Below are 7,122 nucleotides of genomic sequence, written 5' to 3'. Positions count from 1 at the left end.
TGCCTTGTCAGTTTCCCTCTGAGGCACTAGAATTCTCTCATAAGACCCCACCCAGTAAATGGGTGACCTACTGACAGACTTCCCCTGCACTTGACTGCCCACTGGGAGTCCCAGATTTTACCTTCTCCTGAATTATTATATACCATTATGCTTGGTTGCCCATTGGACAACCAAGTCACTAGATTTTTCCCATTACCAGACATTTGACTCTACTACCACATACCGCCTATCTCTATCCAATTCCAGGTGACACAGACACTCTCAGCCTTCCGCTGGGTTTGTCACCTCAGCATATGCCCCACCCCAGTATTATATTCAGATACCCTATTCTCCCACTCGGCCCCATTCTGATGCAGCCAGAAGATCTCATGAAACCCCCTAAGAAAGAATATCTTTATGATTCACACACATTTTGTTTTCAGTTCTCCATTCCTGGAAACCCACACTAGAATAAATTCCCTTAATATTGTTGATGACCTTTATAGTTTCTTCCCCTCGTTGTCGTTTTATGCAAAGCCACCCATAAGATCCTGTGCTTCTCAGCTCTGTGCTTTCTCTTATAAACCACATTTCAGGTACCACTAACAGCATCCACATTTAACCTCAGCGAGGAGTATTTGGAATGCCCTTGCTGCCCTCCCTCCCTCCCTCTAATTTATTGCCATGTTCTTTTGGATGCTACCAACTTTCTTCACTTTGTAACACTTCTCCACTGCATTTATCTTTCTAAAACACATTGAAACATCACACATTTGCTTAAAACTTTCTGGCTCCCATCTGCTTTACCAAAGGAAGTAAAAATTCTTAAGCATGATATATAACAATACAATTAATAATATATGCTATTGCCAGGACTGTGTTAAGAACCTCCCATTCTTCAGTCTGTCCTCAGTCTTTGTTTTCAGCCTCATCTCATTACACTTCTGCCTTGTACCTTCCACCCAATAAACCTGAACATGCACTGTGTGTTCATGTACTTTTCCCACTTTTGCTGTTCCTTCTTCCTAGAGTACATTTCCTTCCATTTTTGGCCTGGGCAACACCTATTGATCTTGAGAGTTAAATGAGGTAGCCATCCTAAAATTCTTCTTCTATGGATCTTTAGCACTTTACATTGAATTATGTTACCAGCAATTACTACATTATTAATGATTTTCATCTGTCTACCCAGTAAGGAAGTGAGCAGAAGTTTCTTATTCATCTCTGTGTTCCCATCCCTGGCACATTAGATGTTCAATAAATGTTAGATATAGTTATTGAATAAAATGATCATAGCTTCATTTGTGTGGAACTGTGTGAATCTTTTTATTCTCACCCATTTAATAAGAAAATTTATGAAGACTTTAGTCCCAGGTTTCTTTTTTCCTCCTTTTTTCCTTGTCCTAAGCATCTTTACCCAATCATCCAGTGTGGTCCATTGCCTCAGAGGAAGATATGATAGAATCTGGAATAAAGAGCTAATACTGATTTCTGAAAATTTATATCAAAAACCAGTAATAGGTCAAAGCACTTTGATTTGCAAGAGCCAAATGATTTCTAGGAGAAAAATATTTTAGGTCCCCAAAAGTCAGAGCTTGGAGAACTGAGCAAAGTTTACACCAGAGTCTTTAAAACGTTTTTTGATAGTAACTCCCAGAAGTAAATATTTTTACATCTTGATCCAGTATACAACACACACACATACACACAAATAAAACAGAAGCTTTACAAAACAATACTTTACACTTATGATATGATTGAGTAGCATTTTCTATTCTGTTTGATTCTATTTAACAGAAAAATGGATTTTATAACCTATTAATGAATTGCAATTTATAGCTTGAAAATCTGTGGTTTATACTACAAATCATAAAATGGGAAGAATTTACTCTTTAATGTCAGGGCATCTTTCTCAACGCTATGAAAAGAGGTAACATTTTAGCTAGCTGTCAAGAAGAAGGTGAGAGGAAGATGACTAAGATTTAGATCCTGCCTTAGCTAGAAAACCCAGACAGGTTGAGGAGGAATTCAAGAAACAGAGCAAAGAACACAGGCCCCTTAGAGAAATTCTGCAAGAAGCCTGGTGCTGTAGGACTTGGATGTCCATGGCTGGAGGAGGCATCTGGGCAACAGAGATTGTTGGTACCTTGCAGAGGCCCACAACATTCCAGCATAGGAGGGGAAAACAGCTGAGTGTCCTTGAGCTCCCTAGAGTTATATAGAAGAGCTGAGAAGGGAGCGGGGCGGGCAGGTGAAAAAGGCCTCACATTAGGATGAGAAAGCTCCAAATGCATGGGATCTTGTACCAGGCACCATGGCAGGCAGCAGGGATATTGGTAGGACATGGCAACCCATAATACCCAAAGGCCAAGTAAGGGCAGCTAAGCCATAGCAAATGCCAAGTTAACATGCCTGAAGATGCAGAATGGGTGAGGGGAGAGCAATGGGGCAGGCACAGAACGCAACTGACAGAGAACAGTTTTGGGACCAGATATGCCCTATTCTCAGGAAACTTAGTTCACTCAGGGGAAGAAGAGAAGACTGGAGAGGAGAAGGAGTAGAAGGAAAACTACTTTTTTTTTTTTTTACTACCTGCCTGAAAGACATTACATTTTCTTTTTTTTTTAAGATTTTATTTATTTTTGACAGAGAGAGTGTACAAGCAGGGGGAGCAGGAGAAGGAGAGGCAGGCTTCCCGCTGAGCAGGGAGCCCAATGGAATGGGGCTCCATCCCAGGACCCTGGGATCATGACCTGAGCCGAAGGTAGACGCTCAACGACTGAGCCACCCAGGCGCCCTGAAAGACATTACATTTTAAAGAAGAGTTAAAGATATTGAAATGGTGGAAGTATGAGATTTCCATCATTTCTGCACATTTGGGTAGTGATTACACATTTTAAACCTACTAAACACAAATTGATAAATTTTCTAATGGCTCATGTCTTCCATCAACCATTCTGTCATCAGCGGGGGTTTTGTGATTGATACACATAAGGATAGAAATCTTGGCATTTTTCCCGTCTACCTCAGCTAAGGCCGGTCAGCAGGAGGAGACGTTGCTGCAGCCACAGAAGGTGATCTTCTGAGGCAGGTGGGGGCACTTCAGCAGCTTGACTGAGACAGGGAAGAGCAGGAAGGCTCATCGGTGGGGCTGCTATTAATCAAGAACAAGCCCGGGCTACCAGAGGAGGATCTGAAATGAAGGGTTTGACCACACCTTGGGGACAGAGCAATGGCTAGAGCAGTATCCCAAGAGAAAACACTTGAAGCAGCCCTGAGGGCAGGGGACTGCACAATGGAGAGAGACTAGAGTCTAATGCAAGGTGACCAATGAGAAGGACCCAGAACCATCTGAGGAAACCAGCTGAATTCCAGTGGAATAGGAGACAGGCAGTATATATGAACTAACCTGGTCAGGAGCAGTTGGGAACTTGACCTCATAATGTGAGTTTTGCTGACCACATTCTGAGCTCTCAGCCTTAGCTGCTTGCAAAAGCACGCTGTCCATGGACAGGACTCTCATGGAACCCTCGAGTCGCTATTCCCTATTCTCAACAACACTTTCTTCAACTCTTAGATGGCTCCTTCTAGCTTCACTCTACCCCCGCTTTGACTTAAGGTTATCTGCCTTATTGTAGCATCTTCACTTTTTTTAAAAAAGATTTATTTATTTATTTGAGAGAGAGAGAGAGAGGGTACGCAAGTGGGGGGGAGGGGCAGAGGGAGAGAATCTTCAAGAAGACTCCTCACTGAGCGTGGAGCCCTACATAGGGCTTGATCTCACAACCCATGAGATCATGACCTGAGCCAAAACTAAGAGTTGGGTGCTTAACCGACTGAGCCACTCAGGTGCCCTAGCATCTTCACTTTCATTCAGCTTCTGCCCACTTTACTTGCTTCTCTACAGACAACGTACCTCATGGTGGATGAATATCCACTATGGTCAACCCTGACTGCAAATTCTCAACACAATTATACAATTTATCTTTTTTTTTTTTTTTCCTGTTATATCCAGGCTGTAAAGGACAGCTATAAAATATTGCCTAACTGGAGAGAATGGGGCCATTCCAAATATAGTCTACTCAATCTCAGTTGGTCCTTTAATACCACGTGAAAATCCTTTTAAAAATATTATGTGTTGGGGTGCCTGGGTGGCTCAGTCAGTTAAGCGTCTGCCTTCAGCTCAGGTCATGATCCCAGGGTCCTGGGATTGAGCCCTGCATCCGGCTCCCTGCTTAGCAGAGAGCCTGCTTCTTCTTCTGCCCCTCACCCTGCTCGTGCTCTCTCTCTCTCAAATAAATAAAATCTTTGCAAAAAATATCCTGTGTTAATGTGCATTCTCTCCAGAGCTCTAGTAATTTGTCAGCCCCTTTACTTGAGTTAATATAAATGATAGCTAATATTTATTGAACACTCCTTGTGATAGGTGTTTTAAAAGCATTATCTCATTTGATCCTCACGATCACCCCATGGCAGGTATTACTACTCACCTCATCTTACAGGGGAAGAAATTTAGGGTTGGAGACATGAAGCCATTTGCTCCTGGTCACAGTATGTGGAGGAGCTGGGTTTCAAATCAGTTCCTTTCTGGTGTCAGAACAACACATTTTAACCACTAGGTCACTCCACACATTTCTCAGCAGCCTATTCTAAACTTCCTCCTAAAAACTCCTAGGACTCCTGCCTTCCAGTTCTTTTTAGCAGTTGTCCTCACTTTCTACCTCACTGCATAGACACTGGCAGACCAGAGCAACTAAAACTCCTTCCCTGGACATCTGTGCCTCCCACCGTCTTTCCCCCACTATGCGTGAGAATGATCTAGTCCTGATCCTCCTTTCTTCTTCTAGACCCACTTTATTATTTATTCCCTCTCTGTATTTTAACCTCTCCCTACTAGCTTTTTCCTCCAGGATATGAATATGGTCCAATCTTTCTAATCTTTAAAAAATTTTTTTTTTCTTTAAATTAAATTCAATTAACATATAGTGTATTATTAGCTTCAGGGGTAGAATTTAGTGATTCATCAGTTGCCTACAACACCCAGTGTTCATCACTTCAAGCGCCCTCCTTAATGTCCATCACCCAGTTACCCCATCCCCTACCCCTCCCCTCCAGCAACCCTCAGTTTGTTTCTTATAACTAAGAGTCCCTTATTGTTTGCCCCCTCTGTTTTCATCTTATTTTATTTTTCCTTCCCTTCCCCTATGTTCAACAGTTTTGTTTCTTAACTTCCACATATGAGTGAAATCATATGATATTTGTTTTTCTCTGACTGACTTATTTTGCTTAGCATAGTACCCTCTAGTCCCATCCACATCCTTGCCAATGGCAAAATGGATAAAGAAGAGGTGGTATATATATACAATGGAATATTACTCAGCCATCAAAAAGAATGAAATCTTGCCAGTCTTTCTCATCTTAGGAAAAAATCATTAACTTGGCCATTTCCTCTAGGTACTTCCATTTTTCCGTTCCTTGGCGGTCAGTCAAGCTTCACGAAAGAGTAATCTCCACCTCTAGTGCCAACGCTTGAGACTGAGACCCATGAGGACAGAACCACATCTATCCTGTTTGCTGCTCTGTCCACTCACCCTCCATGCTTGGCAGAGTGCAGGCCCTAATCGGCATTTGTTCATGTTTTATTCAATTAAGGAATGGACACACGGATGTGTGGAAGAAATAAATAAGATTTCCATCTCCAATGAGTTTTTAAAACCTCTAGTAGTCCTGCTTCAACTGAAATCAAACTCATTATTTTTCCTCTTTATGCCTGTTTTTCCTTTTCTAATACTTTCCGTTCCCTTATCCTGTATATGCAGCATGTTGACCAGGTAAAACTGCTACATCAAACCAGCATAGCTTATGTACTATAGTAGTAAAAATATCCTCGGGAGTGGTTTCTCTGGGTCTAGTTTTCACTTTATCTCTGGATGAAAGCTAGGGCAGGACCCATAATGTTCTGGTCCCTTTTTGTGGCCCGCTATGCCGCAGCCCTAGAGACCCAGTCTCCCAGTGGTTGATCAAACAGAAGTGGCTCTCTCCTGGAGGGGGATTTTCAGACCAATTGCTAATGTATGTAAATATAAGTATATATGTGATAAACTACGGTATTTAAATTAAATATTAATTACATGTAAATTATATACAAATGCGTGTGTGTGTATCTGTGTGTTTCATGTTGCTATATGCCTTGTTTCTCACTTTTGGCCCAGGCCTTTTGAATTCATGCCTTTTATTGTGAATGCTTCACATTCGTCTCTCTTTGCTCTATGTATCCAAGTCTATTAAGCAGCTCCCACCTATTTCTACTCTTAATCTTGAGATTAGTGGGCCCAGATCACCTTTGAGGTGGAAGGTATAGTTTCTATTCACTTGGGAACACTTTAAGGGAAGGCATCATATCCTTGTATCTCCCCAAATGTAACTGTCCCCCTGGCATCCTGATGTTATTCCCATTTTTACACATGCTCCTTAGAACCCAGCAGAATATAGATCCCTAAATGGTCAAGCCATATGTTTTGAGTTTCAAGTGTTAAATATGTGAAACATTAGGTTGCATACAGATATTCAAACTCGAGTTCTATACCCAATTATCTCTAAAATGGGAATGCCACAAATTTGGTACCAAAATTTGCAATAATCAAATTCTGAGTCTCAATATCAGAATTCAATGCAGTTCTTCCCACCCCTTCCCATAATTAAACACTGATGGGCTTTCATCTTACTCCTTGCCCATCCCTCCCCTATCTATTTGACCCTCCTGTCACTCACTTTTTGGCATGAGTAACTTGGCCTCAACTTGTGCCTAGGTTCATTATTTGGCAGCTGTTTTCATTACCATCTCATTATTTCACTGAGGGGGAGACGTTTCCAAGGAGATGCCGCCCTGCCTAAGTAGAGATTTTACTACACTGAGCTTTTATCTACTCAGTGTACCAGGTAGATGGGAATTGAGCTAGAACCTTTTCAGTAGGAAAAGGGATTGTGAATTTCCTTTCTCTTTCCTGTTATTTGTCTGTGCTTTTTATCAGTGAAAGTATGTTGTAATTATGAGTTCTTAACAACAGATGGGGATTGATGAAGAAAACCAGTAGTCATTTCTGTTTATATTAATTACCTTGTCCTTTTAACATATCCATAGAA

The sequence above is a fragment of the Phoca vitulina genome, unplaced genomic scaffold, assembly GCF_004348235.1.
Source record: "Phoca vitulina isolate PV1807 unplaced genomic scaffold, GSC_HSeal_1.0 scaffold4, whole genome shotgun sequence".
Classification (NCBI taxonomy): domain Eukaryota; kingdom Metazoa; phylum Chordata; class Mammalia; order Carnivora; family Phocidae; genus Phoca; species Phoca vitulina.
Note: the sequence above shows the minus strand (reverse complement) of the source record.